Source organism: Lepeophtheirus salmonis, chromosome 12 (genome assembly GCF_016086655.4).
Source record: "Lepeophtheirus salmonis chromosome 12, UVic_Lsal_1.4, whole genome shotgun sequence".
Lineage (NCBI taxonomy): Eukaryota > Metazoa > Arthropoda > Copepoda > Siphonostomatoida > Caligidae > Lepeophtheirus > Lepeophtheirus salmonis.
The window spans coordinates 3,115,424-3,142,744 of NC_052142.2; the positions used below are offsets into that span (position 1 = coordinate 3,115,424).

Here is a 27,321-nt window from a genome sequence, read left to right on the forward strand (position 1 = left end):
ACGTTCATGATTGATAGAAGAAGATGTATATTATTTAATCAATGATACCATAAGTATTTCTTCTTTTCTGCTCGCACGCTTTTCTATTCTTACCAAAATTATCACCCTTAGTCATAACTTAGCTTTAAACAATAAAAAAGGAGTTCACACTTCCTCGTTGGGATGATTCTGTGCTTCTTCTGTTATGGTTTTTTAAGAAGCTTTGTAAAATTGAGTTGTCGAGTAGGAACAATATTCCTTCATTAAAATATCTAACTGATATGAGTTAAAAAGACAGGCGAAATTTCAGCGGCTCCAATGGCCTCATGTATCCATCCGTTTTATTAATCATTATTGACTTTTTAATTAAAAATAATAAATAACCTTGCTTTGGCCGCCTCCCTGCCTCCTTCCATAAGTCTGAAAAGGAAAGTCCATGCCCTTTCCCTTAATTTTAATTTCGCGATGATCTTAAATGCAATTATTCTAGCTTTATTCAATACACACTTTTTGCACTTAATAGCTAACACCCAGTCTCGGCATCTGTACAATTCTTGGTAGTACTTAACCACTTCATCAGTGTCAAATTCACTTGTCTCATATCTTGAGCTGTGTTTATGCTGAAGGAACTTTGTCCCAGATAGCATCATTTTCTAAATTGTTCTATCAATCTTTTCATAATTTCTGATTTTGTATCATGATAATTGTCATTAAGGAGACCACTAATCAATTGCTTACTCCCTTTATCTTCTTCTAGCTTGATTAGATTTAAGAGTGTCGCTCCCCCCGCAATGCTACAGCTGTATTTTATAGCAATTTTTTCCATGCCAACTCATATTCGAACTTCTTCCGACACTTCTTTCTCCATATCTATACGAAAACTGCCATTGGAGATCACTGCTCTCATTTCCTCACGGCATACCTCATCGTATAGGACGGATGAATTGAATATCCATCTCCCTTTCAGTTTTACGTTATGTATTGGGCTGAATTCATTCCCTATTCTACACAAGCAAATGTCGAGACGTGAATAAACAACCTTATTGTTCCTTTTTTTAGTAGAAAAGTTCAGCACAGTCAACAATTTTTGTCTCCTCCATAATTCCCCTTAGACTCCTAGAGGCGGTATGATTAACATTTCCTGTTGTATTAGAATCTTGTTTTTTTCAGTCTTAGATTTAGATTCCCATTTACTTTAGATCAACAATTACCAATTAATGGATAGTTCACTAGAATAAAATTCGGGGATATACTCATTTGGTCCATAAATCCCGAAAATGTCAACGAAAGTACCCACTTATTTTATTTGAATGTAACTTCGATTACCGCTGGAGTGAGAATATTTCAACACAGGACTCAAACATTTTTATTGTAATATGGCTACTCCTCGACTATTTTCATTTGAACTCGTTTCGAATATATCATAAAAAATAGGAATTCCATAACAACTTTTGATACTTGTTCTCGTATCAACCAAGACAACTATATCTGGCCAATCTACAAATATCAAGTACTTCATCAACTTTGTTTTCCTGTTGAATTTACATTCAAACAACAGATAACTAATGTCATAAAAACTGAATGAATATGAGGAAGCAGACAAAAACAAATATCCTGTATAATGCTGATACTTAGTACCAACACTTTCACTTTTCTTCACCATTGATGTTCCACCATGAGCCTTTAGTGATGAGTGCCTTAATAAACTAACTGATGCGGTTCTCTTTTTTTTTTTTTTTTTGAGAAAAATGGTTGTCACCCTTTTTTTGTTCTGGACATATAACAGCACTCTTTATTCCTTTAGTTTCAATCGTCTATCGACTTCCATTCTCTTGTTCATCTCCAAAATCTTTGTTCAAGCTGATCCCTGATTTGTCGGCAATACTTGACATTTCCTGAATTAATACATTAGCACTTTGATTCACATCATCCCCATTTTTTTCAGCATTCACATCCTCAACGGGGCCTTCACTTACAATGGTACATTCACCATCTTCATTTTACTCTCACTTGAGGGTATAATCCCTACATTTACATCCTCAACGGTAAAAAGGTTGGATACTCCAAATGTGATTGCTAAATTTAATTGAACGTAGAAAAACGAGAACACTTTCATGTATGTCTCGGAAGTTTTTTCTCGTCTGAAATGTCTATGGGAATCATAAAAATAATTAATCAAGATAAAGTTCAAAATGCTAATAGCTGACTAAAAATAAAAATATTCTATTTTCACAGAAGTTGAACAGCTATGTCTGTTGTGATTTATATTGATCTCCTGTGAATCCCAATTGTATTGATTGATAGATTAATTAATTATTAAAAATCAATTATATTTAATACTTATGACCCATTTTTAGTAGTTCTGAGTCATTTTAATAAAATGGCATATTTGTAGCACGTAACCCAAAAGAAAGCTAGAATTACTTTTCTCAAAATTAAACATGGAATACATTTTCCAACGAATAATAGTTCATTTCAATTAACAAATGATTCTAATTAATCCTTAGGAGGCGCTGCAAATTGTACTTAAAGTAACCAAAATCACCGCCACCTTTATAGAATTAGGAAATTAATAAATTGTATATGTAAGACAATATTGGCATCAAATTAAGTCAGATAGATAAAACGATGTTTTAAACTACAATTAACACTCGGCATCTCAATTCAACCCGGAAATTTAAATTCAAAGCCTATAATTGAACTTAATATCTCTTTGAAACATTGTCTGTTATTTTACAATATAAATGGTAGAACCATTGAAACATGATTAAATGATTCGAGTATTTTTCATAAAAAATATTTTTTTTTTTAAATAAACCCTAACATGTAGGTGACATCACAAAAAATACATTTCATCTAAGATTAATAGAAATACTATTAACCTTGATTGTAGCCAGTAACGTTAAAAAAAATCTAACTCAAATATCCACTCACTGTGAAGTTTTTAAAATCCATACTCTTCAAATAATGAAGAGCCTGAGAATGTGTTTCTTTGAGTAAAAGAGAAATTAAATTATTTCTGTGTAAATGAAACTTAAATAATTATGTACTTTTTAGTGTGGTTAATTCACATTTACATGAATATTAAGAGCTTTAGGTACCTCCCAAATTAAAAATTGCACCTGAATTTGTATAGTAGTGTTTCTAGAATACTTATCCTGTGGAGAACTACCCCCCTTCCGAAATTACTATGACTTATTGGAATGGAACGCTAAAATCTCATTTTTAGCCTCAATCATACCAATATCAATTTCAACTCTTCCTTTTAATCTAATTTAATTATGTGCCATCTTTAAGAGGCTATTAGGGCTCGTCTGAAGCATTATACTTTTAAAAAATGCATTCATATTACACTAGAGATTCTAAACCATACGGTTTTAGGAATTTCTATTTAAAAGTGGTCAAATTTTGTGTTACAAAAATAGACTTATATTTTCTTATGGAACAAAATTAGCTGAAAACTTACAAACCCGTTTTTCTCCTTTTCACATTTTTTTAAGGAGTTGATTTCTTGTGATGGCCTCACAAATACTCAACTTAATCTCTCGTTCGCTTGTCTTTGATGTTATTGTCAAAAATCGTTTGCCTTATTCTTTTTTTTTCCTCTAAATTTAATAATCTCCTTTAAAAAAAAGTGTGAAAACATACATTCTTAACATTTACCATATTTCTAGGAACTATTTAACATCATTATATAATAAGAACAACTTTAGAATTGCTGTTTAAGTTGAATGGGAAGGTTTCGTTATGCTATTAAGCCAAATCAATGTTGGACAGTAGCTTGATAAACTTTCAAAAGATTATTGAATTATGAGTAGAGTCCAATAGCGTAGTCAAGTTGACCTTTTTCTTTCTTCCAGATACTTCTAAATCTGATCATCGTTAAATAAAAAATCGTATGATCACTCGTGTCTAAGTATAGATCTGTGCAATATAGTTCTGTTATGGACGAGCATTCGAGGCCGAAATAGGGAGCACGAATCTTCTTATTTGGATACTTAAAGGCATTTGTTAATCATCTCTTCATAAATTAAAGTTGAGAATAATTTAGTCATGGTCCCGTGGAACTAATACGGATGAGAACAATTATTGAAACTCTTAGTCGAGTATTAAATGATCATAGTAAATACCGCCAGCAATGACGAGTTTATCTTTCTCTTTCGTCAAAATAAAAACTTAAAATGCTTCTCAAAGTGACGGTCTTAGGGATACATTCATTAGTATTGTGTCTGGCTTCATCTACGTTTGAAAAGTAATCCTTCGTCAGGGAAAATGTTTTAAATTACTGGAATTAAACCATCCATATATCTTAGAACAAAGAACAAAGGCTCCAAAACCTATTCAAAACCATGATTATTTGCGCGACCTTATAGAAGCTACTAAATATAAATAAGGTTTGTTTATAATATCTCAAAGAAAGGTTGCATGATAGGTGTGTACATACACACCACAGACATTCGTATTTGATATATAGATATTTTCTCTGTTATATTGTTATTTCAAATGTAAAAGGTTCTACTTTTTAGGGCAGTAAATCCTTTTCTCCTTTCAAAATCCTATAACGGGCAGCTGAAACTAACAAAGGTCTTAATTTAGTAATAATAACCTTTTAAACCAAATTGTTATTATTTCTACCTTCTAGAAAATAACAATTCTAGTTATAAACTAGAATATATTCGTGTATTAATAAAAAATAGCTAGATTTGAGTTACAAGTATAGAAAGTAGAATCAGAACATATTCTAGTATTAATAAATAACTATTAATTATACTTTAGTTAATTTAGTGATAAATTTTGTGAGATGATAAGATGGATGTATGGGAGTCAATGAGAAAGGTTTGCTTTGACTGCAATGCAACTTGTCCTTCAATGGAGCAAATGAGCTTTTTGACCATATAAAGAGTAATTTTGAGAAGAACTCTGCTAGACAAATGAACGCTTCAAGTACAACGTAACTTTGCATCGCACTGTCGGATGATACCTACTGGAAGCATGTTTTGGATTAGTCCATGTTCCATGTTTTGGATTAGTTCCATTCTAAAATTTACCAGGAGGTCCTTGAGGTCAAAAAGAAGGATTTATTCAGTTTTTTTTTCTGGCAAGGCTTCAAAATTATAGGGTCTATCTTTAAATTCTTCATGAAATAAATTGTTGGGATTAATGAGGTTAATTGGAAGTTGGGACAGCTCAATCCTGGTCTGCAAAGGGAATGTTCAAGTTTTTTTATTGAAATGAGAGCAAATGGACCCCTGACTACATTTGACAGATATTGATGGAACCTTCAAGAGCAATCTTCAGAAGAGGCCGTTATTGAATTTGGAATTTATAAAGTTTTTAGAGTTTCGCTCAGAGGAAGGATATATATTCCATAATAAAAAGAAATAAAGTATATAAATTATATTTGAATTTTTGTTGCTTCTTTTCAATTTGTAATGCTAATATTTGCTCTTTATTTTTAGATTCATTCTTGGGAATATAATCATTTCACAAATGTACCGCCATCAGAGAGGATCTTCTCATGAAGAATCCGCCCACTAGATATAAACTAATGATAATAAAAAATAATTGGAACAAAAATTTGTTATTTTAATTTACTTTTTAAGTGGTTTGCTAATAATGGAGTGTTTCTTTGGTTTTTATTAAGTTAGATATCTCGTACTTTGTTACATTATTATTTAAATGATGTTTATATATTAAATTTGTTAAATTTAAGTTTAGTTGTTGCCTTAAAAACCTTATACTTGTTTTTTTTCCAATTTGGTGTTTGCCGTATACAGATATATATTAATGTTTTGTTTAATGCAATTTATCATCTAAAAATAAGATTACGGATAGTTTTACTCCTATTAATTCTGACTTAGAAGAAAGCTTAGAGTCAGGTAATTTAGATCAAGCAAGAATCAGAATTCTTAGTAATGACATAATATCAAAGATTAGATAGTTATTTTAATCAATTATCTTCCGAAATTGCTAAAGATAAATATTTGATTATTTTGGATACCCTGATAATTTTGAAAGGGAGTTTTCAAAATTGAGTAGAATACTTATATCATTTAAAAGAGAGATGTTAAATAAAGGATCTGAGGATAAGAAGAAATAAAAAAAGATTCGATGAACAGGCTTAGAAAGATTATGGAACTTAAGATTAAGATTAGCACTGTTACTTGTGAGTACATTATATACAACTGTGGTTCTGTTAACAGGTTGCCTCCCTTAGCAAAATTGATTCTTCCCTTATTTGATGTAAGGTGGAAGAATTTCAAAATAAAAGAAAAAAGAAAATGTGAAAATTAGAAAAAATGGCAAAAATCTTTTAAACTGATATAATACCTATCACTAATATAATATATTTTAAGGTAAAAGAAAGAGATACAATCATTGTAACAGTTCGATTCGAAGACGTGCTAATATGTTAATTCTCCATTATAAATTATAATATCATGAGATATGAGGCGTTATTCATATTGAACAAGACTCAGGGATTGACGAACACGCATGCCGTTTCTGGGAAATGGAAGAAGATGTGGGACTCAAAGGATCTACTAAACATTAATGAAGAACGAGCTTGTTTGTTAAGAAATTAATTAGAAGACGGAAGAAAATAGATTTCCTTACACAATGCGTTTGTGGTATATGTTGTTACTATTTAGATTCAGTATATTACTTATTATGTATGTATTTTCATTTGTTATTTTTCTTCTTTTCGTTTCGTTTATGGGCGTCTCTAAGTTTATAATACCCAAAAATATATATGATCGTCACAAGTTACCTGTGATTTGTGTTTGAACAGGAGATATTAACAAAAAAGACAGGAGGATTCAGAAAGAAATATATGTCCTTTCTTTTGGTTCTTTATTAATTGGAAGAGAGGTCAGTAGTGCCTTACTAGTGGTCAATTTTATTCAGTAAGTGACTACAGATACGATTAGTTCTCCAGAATTAAAATCTATGTTCTATGGACTTGGGAGGTTGGAAGGAGAATACGAAATTGAAATGGAATCAAATATGGAGCCTTACAGAATAATGAATCCAAGGAGGATATCAATTCCACTCCACCTCTGGTAAAACAAGAATTGGAAAGGCTCGTAAAACTAGATGTCATTGAAATATGCATATCCAAGGATTTTGATTCGATTTTGAATTTTTAGAGAAATCCTATTTATTATGGAGATGTACTAGCACATATGTAACACTATCTTAATAATTTTAACTATTTCAATGTAACAATAATGACGTCATACTCCATAATAAATAATAATAATTGATATCCCAATGTAGATATAATACTGCACTTCGTACTAATTCAAATAATGTTATTACTAATTACATTTGAAATTCCCAAATCATCGTGAATGGATATCTTGATTGTTGCTATCCTGGAATCTTCTTCCCTAGGAAGGTGTCGACTCTCCTCTCTTATGAAGCCTGGTATTTTTCCTAGGATTAATTTGCCTCAGGTTTTCGCCCGTAGAATACGGAGTTCCAAATAAGAGCATCTCTTGAGATGGAGGATGTATCTTCCTTCGATTTCCTCTATTTGCCTTTTGTCATAAATCTTGGAGAACGTAGAAGTCCACCTATTCCACTCTTAAATGAAAAAAGAAATATCTTAAGCCTTAACAATTCTCAATTTAAAAATAAATTTAAATTTCGAATTGTTAGATATTTAGTCTTATGGTTATAATTTCATATTGTTGTAGTACCCAATTAATATATCTATATTTTGTATTTCTTATCCAGAGCATTTTATCTCTATCTGGAAGTAAACTGATCTCATCATAGTTTCAACCCTTGAATATATTCATTATTATATATGAATGGATAGATTCCTAAGCAAGAAAGGAGTTAACTCTATTCTCGCATTAGGCTTAGCTTGGTTTGATATTTTTCTATAGATAAATTTTCATTCGGTCATCCTCCCACCATATGTTGGAATTAAATCAACTCTTTTGGAGGATAAAGTATTTCGGATTTCTTCTTTTGTCCTACTTCTTAGAGAACATAGAAGTCTTTAATTAATAAAGATCGATCCAAGCAAATGAAAAACACTTTTAAATTCAAAATTTGTTTCTCCATTTACTCAAATGTTTTGGTATTTTATTTTTAATATAATTAATTTTTATTATTATTGTTTAGTATCATATTAATATTCTGTTAATACCTCATATTTTACTTTATTATATTAACATATATTACATTCAGGCTCTTATTTTATTCAATCAGAATTTTAGTGCCTGGAGGAGGACGTTTGACTAGATATAGACTAGTTCAACATGTATATGTTAAAATTTAAATATCTTTATTTTAACAGAGTAAAAATGATCCTTCCTTTATGCGAAAAGAAAAAAAGAAAGAAAAAGAATACAAGGTACCATGATGAATAATTAATATTATCTAAACAAGTCGAACTTCTACACTACTAACCCTAGACGACAGAGTGAGTAAAGAGTTCGTCTAGTTTGTAATGTACAATAAACTGCATCATACAAACATTGATAAATAAAAAAATAGATCATTCTCCAGTCGTAGATCTTGTGTATCTTATAGTCGGAGACGCTGGAAGAATACTTAAGCTCCAAGTGCAAGTCGAATATCCATTGATACATTGTCAGTTCTTGATCCAAAGTCCATAGAAAATTTTTGATACTTTCCTTAACACTTAATAATTCTATCAAATAATCCCTATCAAACGTAGAATATTTCTTTTGTCTCATTGAAAGAGCCCGAAATATTCTGAAATAAAATGAATTATCTAATGATAGATCGTAGATAAATCAAAATACAAATACGGAAAATATAAAACAGTAAATAGTAGGTATTAAGAGATCAAAAAGTCGTACTCCACGACGACAAAGTAAGGAAAATACATTTTTCTTAAGAACTTTTGTTTTTACTAATAAACAATTATCCAATCATAGTTTACTAGACCACGCTTTTGATTGAGCATGATTGAAAGAGAAAGAGTTTCAAGAGGGGAGTATATGCTTTTTGGGTATTGATTTACATGAGAGTTGAATAAAGCCTCTATATTTGCAAATCAATCCAAACAGTTCTTGGCACAATATATTAATTGGATAACATATAGTTCCTCAACGAATCTTAACTGAAGTGAATTCTCAATGGGTTAACTAGACCACAGGCGGATTTTGGAATGTGAAGACTTGCAACTTAAAATTTTTATATGTTTTGAATTAAGTACCTAAGAGAGGCGCATTTTTAAAAACTTAAACTTTGATTCTGAGTCCTAAATTTTGACATCTTTCTCTTGCAATTTCTTCTTTAATTCCTTTATTTCTGCTTCATAGACTCCAAGTTGGATTTGTATGTGGGTATTTATTTCCTTTAGATGTTTTACCTCAGGAGAAATATCTGTAATACAACATACAATTATTATTTTCTAACGATAAAGATGCAAAAAACAAATATATATATGTATGATTATAAGAAGTTTCATCTTCTATTGTTGATGAAATCAGATTCATGTCCACTAAGTCCATTTCTCTATTTTCGGAAGTAAGAGGCTCCAAATAAGGAGTAAAGTATGTATAATCCTGAAATTGTGGAGATCTTTTTTTACCTGAAATTCGAAATAAAAAAGTTGCTCCAGATTACTTATAGGTAAGGGTGATAGTTTTGGTAAGAATAGAAAAGCGTGCGAGGAGAAGAGAAGAAATACTTATGGCATCATTGATTAAATAATATACATCTTCTTCTATCAATCATGAACGTTATCATTCCCGCCTTTATTATTCAATATTTATATAATAATATTAGATGGTGATAGTCTATAGAGAACTGAATAAAATGCCTAAAATAACGTCGCCTTCTGTCTGGATTTCTGAAAATGGAGGACCAGGAATTTGGAAAATATTTACCGAATGAGAAACAGATGGTTTGTCGGATTTGTTGATATAAATGTGCCTTTAGTCCCTTATCAAGAATTACACGCCACTCATTATCATCATATCAAGAGCATGAATATTCATCTAAAAAATCAAGTTAGTGATGAATACATCAAGTCAGACTTTAACTCTGATCTCACAAAGATGCTTATTTTATGCAATAGACCCTTATCCATTGCTAATCATCTATGTTCAAAAAATTTATGGAGAAACACACGGGTAAACCTATCCCTTCCAGAGGAACCATCATTTAATTAATGGAGGATGTTGGTACTGATGTCATTTATAGAAATACATATAAAAAATTTTTGAGTCATCCACACCAAATGACGATCAAGTTATCAGTAAAAAGTATTTGCTAATGTCGAAATGGAACTCTGAATTTTGTACTATCTCAAAGTAAGTATTCAATTTTTTTTTAATCTAACCATAAAATATGATTCTATTTTAGCTAAACATATCAAGAATTATGATACACAACTCAGTAAAGGGCAAACACAACTGCTTAAATGGTCGCAACAACGGGGGTAGTAGCTTTGGATGGTTTACAACTAGTTTGTCCGAGACTAGTTTCTTCGCTTAAAGACTTGGGTATGATAATTAGGGTTTCCAATATTACATAGTCAATAAATATTCCTTTTTTTATCACTTAAGGCTTAGCTATGGTTGATGGGTTCCAAGAAATGGTGTTCAGAAAACTCATAAAAGGCAAAAACAACTACTTCAATGGTCACAACAACGAGGGTAGTTACATTGAGTGTTGCATTATAATTAACAATTGTGTATATCCTTCATGATAATAGTATGTTGTTATATAAGCATAAATAACGGGGGGAAAATCTTTCTTGATGCTCTTAATATTGCCGGACATTACTACATAATTAGCTTTTGCTCTAAATCTTTCAGATGGACTTATTTCTAACATTTTTTTTATTAGTATATTTATTGTCTAATTTTATGATTTTGACATTTACTTTATTATTAATAATTAGTTAGATCTTATCGGTAGAGATATGTCTATCCTGTGTACAATTGTATATAGCAACTTCCACATGAAGAAGAGGGTGATTATCTTTTTGATTAAACTCCACGTCTCGCTTGTGTTTTGCAACCTAAAGTTATGACATATTTAACTGGATTCCGATGTCAAAACAAGAAAATATTATTTGGATCAATCTATTATTTCAATATTCTGTATATATAATTTATTGTTATTAGGTATATGATTCCAATTGTTCAATTTTGTATATTTAACATAAATGTATGATGGCATATTTTTTAGTATGTAGATTATATTTAATTTAATCCTTCTTTTTTAAACTTTGAACTTCAAATATATTTTGAAATACTCTACTTTGTCGTTTCATTAGCTATTATTCTGAGAATAAGGTTCATAATGAATTACAATTTCATGGAGTGTGACGTTTTCAAATCTACTGTAACGGATAAAAAACGTCGAAGTCAATTATACGTGGTATATATTCATTATACATTTTGCTAATAAATACATTCGTTATACCCTCAAAAATCATAATAAAGCAGGCAGATGATAATCACATCAGTATTTTAAACAATGATACCATATGTCTTCCCCCCTTCTCCTTGCACGCGTTTTTCTCTACAATATTATCAACTTTACTTATACGGCTATGACATGTAGAGGATAAAACATTAATTTAATGCTTTAGTACAGCATACCCATTGCATTTTAAATCAGCATCTATGGTTTTGTAGGAGAAAAATGGAGAAATACATTTTTGCCTTTTTAATTTTATTCATATTTTTTTCATATATTCATGACCTATCTTATAGACTTGAGTGAATTTGACTATAAACAAATCAATTTATTTCCGAAATCACCTCCTACACAGGATTGAGTAATTAGTCTAATTATGTGTTTATAAACAAAGCAAATGTCATATTCAATCTATTTACAAAAGGATCTTCACTACTCAGGAATAGAATAATAACGGCAACTGCTAAGAAAAAGAAAATTACTCCTTTAGATTGTCAATTCCAAAAAAGTGGGCCAGTTATATAATTTACCTGAATTACATTACTGATTATAAGTATTCGGATATATGGATCGGTATCAACCCATCCTTCCCTTACTCGTTCTGTTAATAAGATAATTATATTAACTCTATACTTATTATATTCAAGATAAGTGACAAATTAAGATCTAAGTTTGTTTTATTATTAATATGACCATTACATTTTTATAGCATAATATTAGGAGAAGAATATATGGATGCAGATCCATACATTTGAATCGTTCGTGGTTAAGATCCATGTAAATCACCATGAATTACTTAATATTTTACACGCAGTTCAATATTAAGATTTAAATACTTTAAATAATAATGAAGCAGTTTAAAGTAATATGACGTATTCTTCAGCAGTTGACACATCACTCAAACGATATTACCACGTATTTTTCCAAGGAATACTAGAACTACTGGAAAGGAAACACAAAATATCGCGCTCACACAAGTAGGCTAACTCTCTCTTTTCCTGTAACTACGAAAAGGAGAAATGAATAGTATGATTTATGAACAATGTTAAATTTATCCGACTCGTAACAATTGATCACAATCTTAAATTAATAAATTTCTTATCTTATCCTAAATTATATTTATCCTTTAACTTAATAATTTCATTTAGAGCCAGACATTTTAAAACTTAATTTATATTACTTTTGACTTTCATTTAGCATATATTTTTTTCTACATAAGTATAAAAATAGTTTTTATTTCGAATGTAATAATAGAAATATAATATTGGAAGCACAATCATCTGTTAGTTCGAATGCAGTTTGGCAATGTTTTTGTTGTTATATTGATGATTGCAAATATTTTATCTTTAGTAAGCAACGCAGAATTCTTCACCAGAACGTTGAAAAGTTTATCGATATTTTAGGAATGTAGGTAGAAAAACAGTGACCAGATTTGCAATTTGTTGATGGGCTTTCATAAGATATTGGATGAAATATAGAGTAAATACTCAATTACTATTACCTGTTAAAAACTATAATAATACCCTCAACTAAAAGTAAAGTGATTCTAGAATATGACTGCGCATAGTGTAAACAAAATTGTAGACATAATAGGAATCTCTGATCATTGCTAAAACAATTGAACGTATCTAACTTCTACATAAGTTTCTAAGAAGTTCATTTCTAGTTGAATGTAATATAGTAACTAACGGTAGTGGAGTATTTTTTTAAATTTTTTTCCTCATTTAAGGTCATATCATAGTTATATATTTTTAGGGATGTGTAGACATAGCAAGTTTTTGATAATGGTTGTGATATATATCCGAAAATATAAATGCTGATGCTGAAGATCATCTAGAGAAAGTTAAATAGCAGGGAGATTTCCACATAATGTTCTCAATTCATTTCATATTAGTCTACTTTCAGGGATAGGATTTTAGAAATTATTCTTTCTTCAGCTTTGTATGGATCGACTTGAACAATTGAATTTTTTTAAATAAGGAAACTATTTAGGTTTCAGTAGTATCCTCTGGATATTTGTAAAATAAACAATTTTTCACTGAAGTACAACTAAGTATATTCGCTAATTTATTTTTGTTGGTATAGGCATCACAGATTAAAAAGACCAGAAGAATTCACTTTTTTCCACTAGGTGAATCATTTTATTTTATTTTATCTTAAATTGATTTATGTTATGTACCATACTAACTATTTCTTTAAAAGGTCATTCCTGTAGTTGTAAATAATAAATCCGTTTTATAAGTTTGATTTTCCTTTCCGTAGAATTTTCCATTAGGGTATTAAAAAAAATGGTGAACTCATGGAAAATGGTATCTGCAAGTTTGACACTTGTCTTCTTGATTGATGTGGGATTGAGTGCCTTGAGAGAAAGCTTGTGAGCTTGTTTCACTTTAAAGGTGGATTCTAACATATTAATTTTCTCTGATTTGGGCAAAGTTGGGGCGCAGAGTTGGTGATCCAGGAAGGTAAATATTTGGACATACCAAGTTTTCCCTTTTCTGAAAACATTTATAAATGTTTTAAAATTGTGGACTATATCGATGATGAGATGAAATCGCTTTGAACTATCTTTAGTGTGAGGAATTGAGGTCTGAAGATTACCTCCACACAGATGATGGATGTATAATTTTATATTTACTGTGTGATTGTCAATAGATAATGCCACAAAAGTGAAACCTATTTCCCAAAGAGTCCTCATGATGGGATTATACTGATTATACAGGAACTCCGCTGTTAAGTTTACACTGGGATGAGAGCAAAAATATCCATGTATTTACCCGAGGCTGACTTGATCATGAAGGCGAGGACAGTTTTAGAAGTTTGATTATTTGTAGTACCCACAGATTTTCCTCAAACAAACTCTACTCTTTGGGCCGAATAAATCTCGTCGATCATCAGTGTTACAATTTTTTATCACCTCTTCAAGCCTCTAATTTGTGCCGTTCAACTTTGTCGTGAACGAAGGTAATCCTATTTCAACCGTAATTGCACTGGATACGGTCCTAAGATATCTGGGAGACGGAAGTGACAGAGTATTGGACGGATATATTTGCTTGTACAGGCCAGAAGTGACATTGTGCCATATCCAAGCAACGGAAAGAAGTCCAGAAGAATATGTACCTTTAGGCTGTTTGAAGAGATGAGACGTATGCGAGCTTGGAAGATTGAATTTGGTCCATTTCTGCCGAGTTAGAAAAATTAAGGTGCTGTTCACAAATGTATCTTTCTCTGTCTGACCGTACGGGGAACCCAGAAAAGCGGCAATGTGGATGGCTTCAGTGACAGAGTTAATTTATTTTCTGAATTTATGCAATGTGATACTAAGATCTTAATTAGCTAGATGTTGTTACAGAAAATTCTGGAGGAGAGATCTTCTTCCACCTCCAGGCAAGCAGCAATATCTAGCCCTTTCATATCTGAATGTATACTTTTGACAAGTGCAAGTGGAGTTTTAAGCAACAAGAACCCCGAGGGCAATGATTCCCAAGACAGTTTGTCATAGAGATCTTGTGCCGAAAGAACGGTCTCATTCATAAACATTGCATACTCCAGAGCTTCTTGTCTTTCATTCTCCAAATGCACTCTATTTGTGCTAGTTGATGCCTGTGTATGTCTTGGAGGTGGTGATGGTGATGAGAGGTAGCTTGCCAGATTCGCCCACTTTGATAGGATGGCTTCCTCTTTCAACCGCCTGTGAATATAAATCAGATATAAGTATTATGGATTACTAAAATTACATAGGAAGAAATTGCAATATTATATTAAAGTGCATAATTTAGAATTTGAAGGAAATAATTCTGAATGATGCTAAATTTTCGTTGTCCAGAGATTTGACAAGCATTAGACAGTGCTTCTAAAAATATTTGAAAGAAAACTTAGCAAAAAAATGAGCAGTCTCAGATATTCACAAGCAATATTCAAAGTATTGGAGAGTATTGCTTACCTTCGAGTGATTTCTTTTTATTTTGCGATTGATCTAAAGATTCAGTAATAAAATCAGTCCCTTTAAAATGCAGACTGCAAAGTCTTGAATTTGCTGTTGGCGTCTAGTCAATCGTATCTCTTGGGATGGGTCTAAGCCATTTGGTTAGAATTTTGGAGTCCTTCATGGGGAATTTGTTAAAGCTCACATTCGGATCCTTAGTAGTGCTGTAATAGCCCTGCTTGCATCCAGGAGCAGAACACTTGTACACAGTTATTAATTAAGTAATAACAAAAAAATTAATTAACTTTGGTGAACCACGTTTTTCTTTTTTATAATTTATAAAACAAAGGAGGAATGTGTCAGCCTCCTCGTGTATAAAAAAAATGAGCACGATTTTAAGACGCACTTCCAGTTATATTTAGTATTCCTTGATTTTTCTAAATGCTCCTAGGCGTTTTATTTGCGCTCACCTTATGCCTTTTTATTTTCTAAAGCTATTATAAGTCATGAAAATTATGTAATCCAATGCTAAAACAAACCAAAGATTAACGTTGTAACGGTTACATTTAAAAAAAATCTTTTGAATAAGATCAACTTACTTCTCACGGTATTTTATTACATTAGCTGTGAGCAACCCCTGAGAGGGTTGGAAAGAAAGTAAACACAATTCCTATTCTGTATCTAGTAAAAAAGTTGGCAATGATAACTTTGAAGTAGATTTTGAACTCTAATCTTAGTCCAACATGGAGTTTTTATCATATCGTGGATCTTAACATCCCAACCAATATTGTAAAGCCAAGAATGGTTACTATATTAATCGATTATCTTACTCAATTCTTATCAAACTTGATTGACTTACAAAATGTTCAAATTTGAGTAAAAGGATCCAGACCTCACCTTATGCCTAACATTGATTTGGCTTAATAATATAATGAGACCTTCCCATTCAACTTAAACAGCAATCCTAAAGTTTTTCATATTATATAATGATGTTAAATAGTTAATAGAAATATGATAAATGTTAAGAATGTATGTTTTCACACTTTTTTTAAAGGAGATTATTAAATTTAGAGAAAAAAAAAAAGAATAAGGCAAACGATTTTTGACAATAACATCAAAGACAAGCAAACGAGAGATTAAGTTGAGTATTTGTGAGGCCATCACAAGAAATCAACTCCTTAAAAAAATGTGAAAAGGAGAAAAACGGGTTTGTAAGTTTCTAGTTATTTTTGTTCCATAAGAAATATAAGTCTATTTTTGTAACACAAAATTTGACCACTTTTAAATAGAAATTCCTAAAACCGCAAAGAAAACTGTATGGTTTAGAATCTCTAGTGTAATAGGAATGCATTTTTTAAAAGTATAATGCTTCAGAGGAGCCCTAATAGCCACTTAAAGATGGCACATAATTAAATTAGATTAAAAGGAAGAGTTGAAATTGATATTGGTATGATTGAGGTTAAAAATGAGATTTTAGCGTTCCATTCCAATAAGTCATAGTAATTTCGGAAGGGGGTAGTTCTCCACAGGATAAGTATTCTAGAAACACTACTATACAAATTCAGGTGCAATTTTTAATTTGGGAGGGACCTAAAACTCCTCCTCTGTAGACACCCATGATATTAATATTCATGTAAATGTGAATTAACCACTTTAAAAAGTACATAATTACTTATGTCCCATTTACACAGTAAATTTACATAGTTTCTTTTAACGTTACTGGCTACAATCAAGGTTAATAGTATTTCTATTAACCTTAGCTGCAATGTATTTTTTGTGATGTCGCCTACATCTTGGGGTTTATTTAAAAAAAACCTATTTTTTATGAAAAATACTCGAATCATTTAATCATAAACTCAAAGGTTCTACCATTTATAATGATAAAATAACAGGCAATGTTTCAAAGAGATATTAAGTTCAATTATAGGCTTTGAATTCAAATTTCAAGGTTGAATTGAGATACTGAGCGTTAACTGTAGCTTAAAATATCGTTTTATCTATCTGACTTAAATTTGGTGCCAATATTGACTTACATATATAATTTATTAATTTCCTAATTCTATAAATGTGGCAGTGAATTTAGCTACTTTAAGTACAATTTGCAGTGCCTCCAAAGGATTAATTAGAATCCATTGTTCATTAAAATGAACTATTATTCTATGGAAAATGTATTCCATGTTTAATTTTGAGAAAAATAATTCCAGCTTTCTTTTGGATTGTGTGCTACAAATATGCCATTTTATTACAATGACTCAGAACTTCTAAAAATTGCTCATAAGTTAAATATAATAGATTTTAATAATTAATTATGACTTAATTGATCTATTTTTACATATGGGATTCAGAGAAGATCAATATAAATCACAACAGACATAGCTATTCAACTTCTGCTAAAATATAATTTTTTTTTTAGTCAGCTATTAGTGTTTCGAACTTTCGGTTGATTAATTATTTTTATGATTCCCATAGACATTTCAGACGAGAAAAAACTTCCCAGACGTACATGAAAGTGTTCTCGTTTTTCTACGTTCAATTTAATTTAGCAATCACATTTGGAGTATCCAACATTTTTACCGTTGAGGATGTAAATGTAGGGATTATACCCTCAAGTGAGAGTAAAAATGAAAATGGTGAATGTACCATTGTAAGTGAAGGCCCCGTTGAGGACATAAATGCTGAAAAAAATGAGGATGATGTGAATCAAAGTGCTAATGTATTAATTCAGGAAATGACAAGTATAGCCAACAAATCAGGGATCAGCTTGAATAAAGATTTTGAAGATGAATTAGAGAATGAAAGTCGATGGATGATTGAAATTAAAGGAAGAAAGAATGCTGTTATATGTCCAGGACAAAAAAAGGGTGATGACCCTTTTTTCAAAAAAAGAGAACCAGATCATTTAGTTTATTCAGGCACTCATCACCACAGTCTCCTTGTGAAACATCAATGGGGAAGGAAAGTAAGTTTTAAATCAACTGACCCCTACAAGTACTGTGTGACTTTGTATCCCACTGTCGGATGATACCTACTGGAACATTGGTTTCCATGTTTTGGATTATTTCCATTCTAAAATTTACCAGGAGGTCCTTGAGGTAAAATGGAGGATTAACTCAGTTTTTTTTCCTCTGGCAAGGATTAAAAATAAAGGGGTCCATCTTTAAATTCCTCATGCAATAAATTGTTGGGATTAATGAGGTTAAATTGGAAGTTGGGACAGCTCAATACTGGTCTGCTGGTCGTTTAAAAAAAAATGAAATGAGAGCAAAAGGACCCCTGACTACATTTGACAGATATTGATGGAACCTTCAAGAGCAATCTTCAGAAGAGGCCGTTATTGAATTTGGAATTTATAAAGTTTTAAGAGTTTCCCTCAGATGAAGGATATATATTCCATAATAAAAAGAAATAAAGTATATAAATTATGTTTGAATTTTTGTTGCTTCTTTTAAACTTGTAATGCTTTTATTTGCTCTTTAGTTCTAGATTCATTTATGGGAAAATATTCATTTCACACATGTATCCCGATCAGAGAGCATCTTCTAATGAAGAATCTGGCCACTAGATATAAACTAATGATAATAAAAAATAATTGGAACAATATATCGATAATTTGTTATTTTAATTTACTTTTTAAGTGGTTTGCTAATAATGGAGTGTTTCTTTGGTTTTTATTAAGTTAGATATCTCGTTCATGTACTAGTAATTTGAATTCATATTAAAACATTATACCGTACATGTATCGCAAGCTCCTGTTATAAGAGCTCATTTAAAGTCAATTTTCCCTGTAGAAATTCTTTATATGTAGCCAGTAAGACGATCTTATTGTATAATCACTTATCAAATTCCATGGGAAAACTTGGTAACTAAAGCAAAGATCGAGAAGATATATGGGCAGATAAGGGAGGCGAGTGGATCACTTCAAGGAAACACGGACGTCAAAATTCAATGATCTAAGGAGATACTAAGGAATTGAGGCCCTAATAATATAAATGATATTTTGAACTGTATTGAAACTACTCACCCTGCAATAGAAATCCTGAAAAAGTGCCTACGGCTTTCCTGATTTCATATCCGTAGGTATACAATAATAATCTTCAAAGATGGTGTGGTAAATTTGATAATAATTTGAGCATAAGTTATGCCTTTAGGCATATTCATGTGCACTTTTATCTTCTCTAGAAACAATTCTCCTAGCTCCTAGTTTTTCCATCATTAAAAAAAGTATGAAACAGCGAAACAAATTTATCACCAGAAAAGGAGAGGGGAAACAATGGTGCCAATGAATACTAATTTAAATCACCATCAAGAGTTTTAGTAATTAATTCTCCGCAACTAATTTATGAATAATTATTAATTACTACTTTATTACATACAAAGCTTTTCAGGTATTGAATGAGAACTAAGATGTAAGACAGAAAAAAAAAAGTAAACACCATATTTCTTTCATAACTACATAATTCAATTAAATCTCTGAATTGGGTGCTGAATTGGATGATGAACTTAGTGGGTTAGATGATGATTGCTGCTGTCGTTGTTGTAACTGGCCCTGTGGGACACTAACGTGACTTTGCTCGTTAAACCGTTTCATCACGAATTTCCTCTATCACAATTCTCTTAATTCCATTTAAGTCCCCCAAAATTTTTTTTTGTTTTTTGTCCATTAGTCTTTAGTTTCACTGATGAGACAGAGGAAGCTCTATTACAAGAGCTTTATGGTCTGATCTTCCGTTATTAACAGTCTCAATATGTTTTAATCTCTGTTTCATCCCCAAATTTATAAGTAAGAAATCTTTACGACTTTTCTTCGATTTAGTCGACTATGTATCGATAAAACTGTCTCCATTCCAAAATTTAACTGCGTCAACCATTCCCAGATCTTCCATCATCAGTTCCAAAAACTTGCTAGATTTTAAGTTATATTGCCTCTCGTAAATACATGAATCCATTGTTTTGCCAAGGAACAGATTTATATCACTAGCCAATACTAGATTGTCATAGTGTAGTTCTGCTAATTCTTTATAAATTTCTTCCTAGAATTCCGGCCTATCTTCATATGGTCCATAAGTGTTAACTACAATAACTTTCCAATCTTGTAGTTTAATTTCAATCATGTCATACAAACCATAAAAGTAACTTTTTATTTAAGTCTTTTAGTTTGGATTCCAGGCCATTTTCTGATCAACGTCCTTCCTTTGTTGTCTAGGTAGTTCGGATAATTAATGACTTCTTTAGGTTCACATTTTGTACAATTTCCTCTACATTTATGATTTTCTTCATCGATTTTATACTCTTGAATATTAAAAATGTCTTCACTTCTAGATCGAAGGTAGTTAAAATAATCGTATCTGCTTTGATAAGATTGAATAGATCGTACATTTTGAGAGAAAATTCTAAAACTTGAATTTTTTATTCAATAGTTTATAATCTCTTGATATGATTGCAGTTTTGTATTTTTGCAGAGCATTGTAACTCATAATATTCTTATTTGTATTGATCATACTAAATTTCAATTAATAGGCCAGAAAATACTTATTTATTATTTTTCTTCCTCTTTGTCTTGGGTTCTTTGATTGCAGCACTTGTCAATTATCTTTTGTGCATGTCATCAGTGTTTTTTTAATATTGGGAAATTTGTTGCTTGTTTCTTAAGACCATCTGCCAGTCTTTTATCAATCCTTTGACTTGGTTTAAAGTTTTACTATTATCCTGCATTTTCTTCCCACCTCCCTCCTCAACGAGCGCTCCAACTCCCGTTCTGTCTTCATTATTAATCCTCAAAAAGTTTCTCAACTTCCTCGCATGAACCTATTACATCTTTCGTAATGACAGATTCCTCTTGAATAAAAGGTTTTGCAATGGGTCATGAAACAACAATTCTACCAATTTTACTAGATTTCAATATCGCCGTACCTCTCTGTTCATAGATGTAATATATAACTATATACACTATTTTATGTCTAATTTATGCAAGATGATAACATCTACCCAACAATTGGTATGAAATGGGAAACCATCAACTACAGCAAGAAGGGGGAAAGGGTTAGATCCCAAAACAATGTCCTGAAGAAGGAACTAAAAAGGGACTCGAAAGAGGCCAAAAACAAGAACTGATATAAAAAAGAAGGATTCAATGCAAGCCTCTAGCGTTATGAAACGAGGGAGAGAGAGCCCCACTAATGAAACCCTCCTTCAAAGAGGACTCATATTCTTCAAATGACTGATAAGTAAAGTTGATAATATTGTAGAGAAAAACGCGTGCAAGGAGGAGGGGGGAAAATACATATGGTATCATTGTTTAAAATACTGATGTGATTATCATCAGCCTACTTTATTATGATTTTTGAGTGTATAACGAAAGTATTAATTAACATAAATTTTAATGAAGATATACTACATATAATTGACTTGGACGTTTTGTATCCGTTACAGTAGATTTTATAACGTCACACTCCATGAAATTGTAATTCATTATGAACCTTATTCTCAGAATAATAGCTAATGAAACGACAAAGTAGAGTATTTCGAAATATATTTGAAGTTCCAGGTTTAAAAAAGAAGGCTTTAATTAAATAAAATCTACATAATAAAAAATATACCATCATACATGTAGGTTAAATACACAAAATTAAACAATTAGAATCATATAACTAATAATAACAATAAATTATATATACAGAATTTTGAAATAATAGATTGATCGAAATAATATTTTCTTGTTCTGACATCGGAATCCAGTTAAATATGTCATAACTTTAGGTTGTGAAACACAAGCAAGACCTAGAGTTTAATAAAAAGTATAATCACCCCTCTTCTTCATGTGGAAGTTGCTTTCTAAAATTGTGCACAGGATAGATATATCTCTACCAATGAGATCTAACTAATTATTAATAATAAACTAAATGTCAAAAAATAAAATTAGACAATAAATATACTAATAAAAAAAATGTTAGAAATAAATCCATCTTAAAGATTTAGAGTAAAAGCTAATTATGTAGTAATGTCCGGCCATATTACTCCTTATTAAGAGCATCAAAAAAGATATTTTTCCCGTTATTTATGCTTATATAACAACATACTATTATCATGAAGGATATACACAATTGCTAATTATAATGCTACACCCAATGTAACTACCCCCGTTGTTGTGTCAATTTAAGCAGTTGTTTTTGCCTTTTATGAGTTCTCTGAACACCATTTCTTGGAGCCTATCAACAATAACAAAGCCTTAAGTGATAAAAAAAAGTAATATTTATTGACTATGTAATATTAGAAAACCTCAATATCATACCCAAGTCTTTAAGTGAAGAATCTAGTCTCAGACAAACCAGTTGCGAACCATCCAAAGCTACTACTCCCGTTGTTGTGACCATTTAATCACTTTTTTTTGCCATTGAATGAGTTGTGTATCATAATTTTTGATAATTTTGGCTAAAATAGAATCATATTTTATGGTTAGATTTAAAAAAAATTGAATACTTACTATTAGATAGTACAAAATTCAGAGTTCCATTTCGATATTATTAAATACTTCTTACTGATAACTTGATCGTCATTTGGTGTGGATGACTCAAAAAAATTTTATATGTATTTCTATAAATGACATGAGCATGAACATCCTCCATTAATTTAATGATGGTTCCTCGGGAAGGGATAGGTTTACCCGTGTATTTCTCCATAAATTTTTATAACATAGATGATTAGCAATGGATAAGGTTATATTACATGCAATAAGCATCTTTGTGAGATCAGAGTTAAAGTCTGACTTGATGTATTTATCATTAATTTGATTTTTTAGATTAATATCAATGCTCTTGATATGAGATTAAGATAATGAGTGGCGTGTAATTCTAGACAGGGACTAAAGGCACATTTATATCGACAAATCCGACAAACCATCTGTTTCTCATCCGGTTAGTATTTCCCAAATTCCTGGGTCTCCATTTTCAGAAATCAAGACAGAAGGCGACTTTATTTTAGGCATTTTATTCAGTTTTCTATTGACTATCATCATCTAATATTATATTAATATTGAATAATAAAGGCGGGAATGCAACGTTCTTGATTGATTGAAGAAGTTGTATATTATGTAATCAATGATGCCATAAGTATTTCTTCTCTTCTCCTCGCACGTTTTTCTATTCTTACCAAAATTATCACCCTTACTGATAAGGACAAAAAAAAAAAAGAAGAAGTTTCTTTAAGCCAACATTGCTAAGGAGGCAAACGAAATTGTCATTATTTGAAAGAACGGTTACCATATTTCCATCGTGGAATGAAACAAAAGCATGAAAATACTTGAAACAGACTACGTACGTCGTCTGTCTGTACCAATCGAAAACCTAATTTCTAATTACGAAGGGCGTCGCTATACAAATAAAGGAGACGTTATTTACGTAAATGATTATGCTTATGCGCAATATGTCCGAAAAAGCATGATAGCAAATACACCTCTCAAGGTACTGAGAGCCAAACCCAGTTTACTATTTATGTGCCTCCAAGCTATATGAAAATGACTTCTTCTTTCAATATTGGTGTGATCGATATAAAAAAGATCAAGGTATAAAACATACACATACTATGCTTAATAAGCCGGAGTCGAAGTGTATCAAGCACGGAAAAGAAAAATTGAGACTCATTGTACAAGCCTACACTGGACATGGCCCTTTTCTAGCCCATTTAAGTAAGTGGAAGGACAAAGCTCAACTTGTAATATATGTATGGAAGTATTGCAAAGTGCAAACCATCTCATCAATAGATGCCCCGCTCTATCTTACGAGAGACATCAAGCAATGAATGAAGAAAACGAAGACATTCGTATTTTAAGTTTTATGAAACGTAAAAAAATAAAAATATTATTGATTAAAAAAAAAAGTAAACTAAATTTTAGAATCTGCTGTAGTAGCACAAATACCCCGTTGTGTGGTCGTGTTCGTTGCCTTATATTTGTATAACTTTATTTTATGTATCTATGGCAACGAGAAATAAATATTTAACTATATAGTACTAATTCATTAGTAATTAATGAGGACAAAACTTACCTCTTAAAAAGATCAGCAATATTACTTCTTTGGGACAGCCTCGAAGACATTCGATTTCTTTTTAAAAACATCTCTAAGCTTTTAGAAACGATGATCATTTGGAAGATAACATTGCCCTAGGTTGTGAAACAAGTTTGATGGCAGAGGGGGCGAATTTTCCGAGCCCACAAATAGAAAGACCTAATTTCAAGTAATTATTAGATATTTTAGAAAAAACCAAATATGATACTATTAAGAAAAATTATGAAAAGATAATTGGGTTTCTTTTTCTCTTCTAAATCATGGAGCAGAAAGTAGGTTTTCTGGTCTATTGTTTCAAAAGTATAACCCTATATCAACCATATATCTGCTGATCACTTAAATATAGAGTTGCAAAATTCCACAAACTTTCAAATATGGAAAATTTCTATGGGTATTTGGGGAATGAAAAGTAATTAAAGGCAATTTTGCAGAACTAATGGAAATTTTTGACTGAAAACAGTGTTAAACCAGGAATTTTCAATGGAGGCAGAAAATTTTTTGTTGAAAAATATATTTTTCAACATGTTTGATTTCCACCACACTTTTTTTATAGTGACGTCATATAATATGATTTTGTTACTTTTTATGTCCAAATCTGTCTATTTTACCCAGCAGTTGGTACGATGCATTAAATTTAAAATTCTAGAAATAGTGAAGTTATAGACTATGAGTGGTTGCGTATTTTGTTAAAATCTGCCTGTCTCGCCCAGCAGTTGGTACAATAAATCAGATTGAAAATTCTAGCAACCCTAACTACATATTTGTCGAACATTGTATTTCTATTAACCTTCATGATGGTCCAACCTTTTATTTATATTAATCTTCAACAGCATAAGTTTTAAAAATTTACATTTAAAAGAAAAAAACAGAGTATTTGCTTGAATACTGTCCATATACCTCAGATTTAAGCTTTTTTGTAAAAAAAAAAATAATTATATTGAAGTTATAGAATGGACAATTAGATATATTTATAATTATTTAAAAAAATATATATATATATCAAAATAACGTCAATCGAATTGGATTGATTTAGCACATGCCCCTTTTTTTATTTCCTTAGCATATTACAACCAAACTGATGTACTGATAAATATGAAAAATTGCAATTATATTAAATTCGTATTAAATTGAGCAAAAAACATTAAACTTTCAATAAACATTGTCTTAGTGACCTTAATGATCTTAAAACGGAAAGTGACCATTTTAATTCAATTTTAGCACATAAAACCAGCGACAAAAATTGAAACATCCGATCTGGACCTATAAAATATATGATTTGGCTACATTTTTGTTCTTTTTTCTTTATCATATATCAAATTGATGACAAAATACTATATATATATATTTACATATTTGATGCAATATTTATTCAGTTCAAATTATTTCATTTTTTAAGTAAATTTATTTTCAAATATTTATAAATCAAATATTTTATTTATATTTTTATATAATATCAAAGATGTAAATAATTTATAATTACTTATTGTAAGTTTTAGACCAATGCTAATGACTTTTGGTAAGTATTTTCTTGTTGGTGTTGAGGTAGATCCTTTGATGGTCTTCCCCGATTTGTAGAAGACATTGAAGTTGTGACTTGCCATTTTTTATTAACGAATATATTCTGATATGAGTGCCACTACTCATTCAACAAGATAATTACATTTGTGGCGCGAAACAACTTTTTTTGATGCCTCTATGTAGTCTTCCCTACCCTTCCAAAGTGCTGGGTCAACTTCTAAAAAGTATCAGGCAGCTCAAAAATTTCCAGAACTTTTTTGACTTCTTCAATATTTTTAAGTATAAATCATTGGTTAAGCTTTTTGTCCTCCTGCGCTTAACTTTGAGTGTGCGAAGCATTTTTCTTTTTGTTGTTAAACTTACTCTATCATAAGGGAAAGTTAGTCCAAAGAGTTCCTCCGACAAATACTATAAATTGTTGAAAAATTTATATCAGGGGGATTCGGAGATATATTTATTAATTGAAAAATATTCGATTTACTTTTTCATTAGACTGAGGTTGTTAAAAAGAGCAATTGGAGGCCTGAGCCTCATTGACCTACGTTTTGATATATACTCTTACAATGTAAACACTAACATCACGTAATCCTCATTATTTCCTCAGAGTCAATTTGAATTATAATTTAAATATCCAAATCTTTAGACGATATATGAATTTTGAAGGCCAAGGCATGGTGAATTGCACCAGGTGAAAATAACTTTACTCCATGAACAGGGTAATCACCAAGAAATATAATTAATAATTTTCTATTTTTGTCTCTTGAATATTTTTTTTATATTATCTTTTGCAAATTCAGTAGTACTATGTCGTATGCCATCCAAAGAAATGGCCAACTCTAAGTGTATCGAATTGATTTTTTTTTTAGGTATAATCTTCGACCAGGATGACCTACATTATAATTGTTGGTTTAATATGTTAAAATTGAATTAAAATTGTCACTTTCCGAGAAAAGGCCACTATGGCCATTTAAATTTTTTGTTGAGTTTAATGTAAACTAAACATAATTACAAATTTTTATATTCATCATACCAATAGTAAGGTTGCAATATCCTTAAGAAATAAAAAAGAGTCATGGGCTAAATTTCAAATAACTTCAATTGACATTATTCGACCATATATAAATTTATTTTGAAATAATTAAAAAATATATTTTATATATTTTTAGTAAGGTCGATTTATTGTTTTAACATATAAACTTTAATTTGAAGTATATGTACAGTATTCAAGCAAACACTCAGTTTTTTCTTTAGAAATTTAAATTTTCAAAACCTTTAAGGCCCTTTAGCTACCTATGAATATTTTCAAAACTGTACAAACTTTTCTAAAGTACTTTTTTTTTTTTATTCATCCCAATGTTCCGCCATTTTATAAAAATAATTAAATATAACAAAAGAAAAAAAAAAAAAGATTAATAATTAATA

At 30.7% G+C, this 27,321-nt stretch overlaps 1 protein-coding gene and 2 long non-coding RNA genes across 21 annotated transcripts in view; 1 reads left to right on the forward strand and 2 right to left on the reverse strand.

The window, feature by feature from the left end:
• Positions 1-780: 780 nt before the first annotated feature.
• Positions 781-11,234, forward strand: LOC139906659 (uncharacterized). The gene is made up of 3 exons (XR_011782341.1): positions 781-10,280; positions 10,333-10,472; positions 10,536-11,234. It is a non-coding gene; the product is annotated as an uncharacterized lncRNA (long non-coding RNA).
• A 1,317-nt stretch (positions 11,235-12,551) lies between these two features.
• LOC139906658 (uncharacterized) lies at positions 12,552-16,251 on the reverse strand. The gene is made up of 2 exons (XR_011782340.1): positions 15,341-16,251; positions 12,552-15,088 (listed from the first exon to the last, which is right to left on the reverse strand). It is a non-coding gene; the product is annotated as an uncharacterized lncRNA (long non-coding RNA).
• Positions 16,252-21,834: 5,583 nt separating this feature from the next.
• Positions 21,835-27,321, reverse strand: part of LOC121126843 (protein gooseberry-neuro-like) — a 29,349-nt gene continuing 23,862 nt past the window's right edge. For 18 of the 19 annotated variants that reach the window (XM_040722188.2, XM_071891889.1, XM_071891880.1 and 15 more), the window contains 3 exons: positions 22,803-24,540; positions 22,611-22,750; positions 21,835-22,546 (listed from right to left, as the gene is read on the reverse strand). The gene's annotated coding sequence lies outside the window, so the exon portion shown is untranslated. The remainder of the gene's footprint in view (positions 22,547-22,610; positions 22,751-22,802; positions 24,541-27,321) is intronic. The other variant, XM_071891873.1, reaches the window with a different exon arrangement.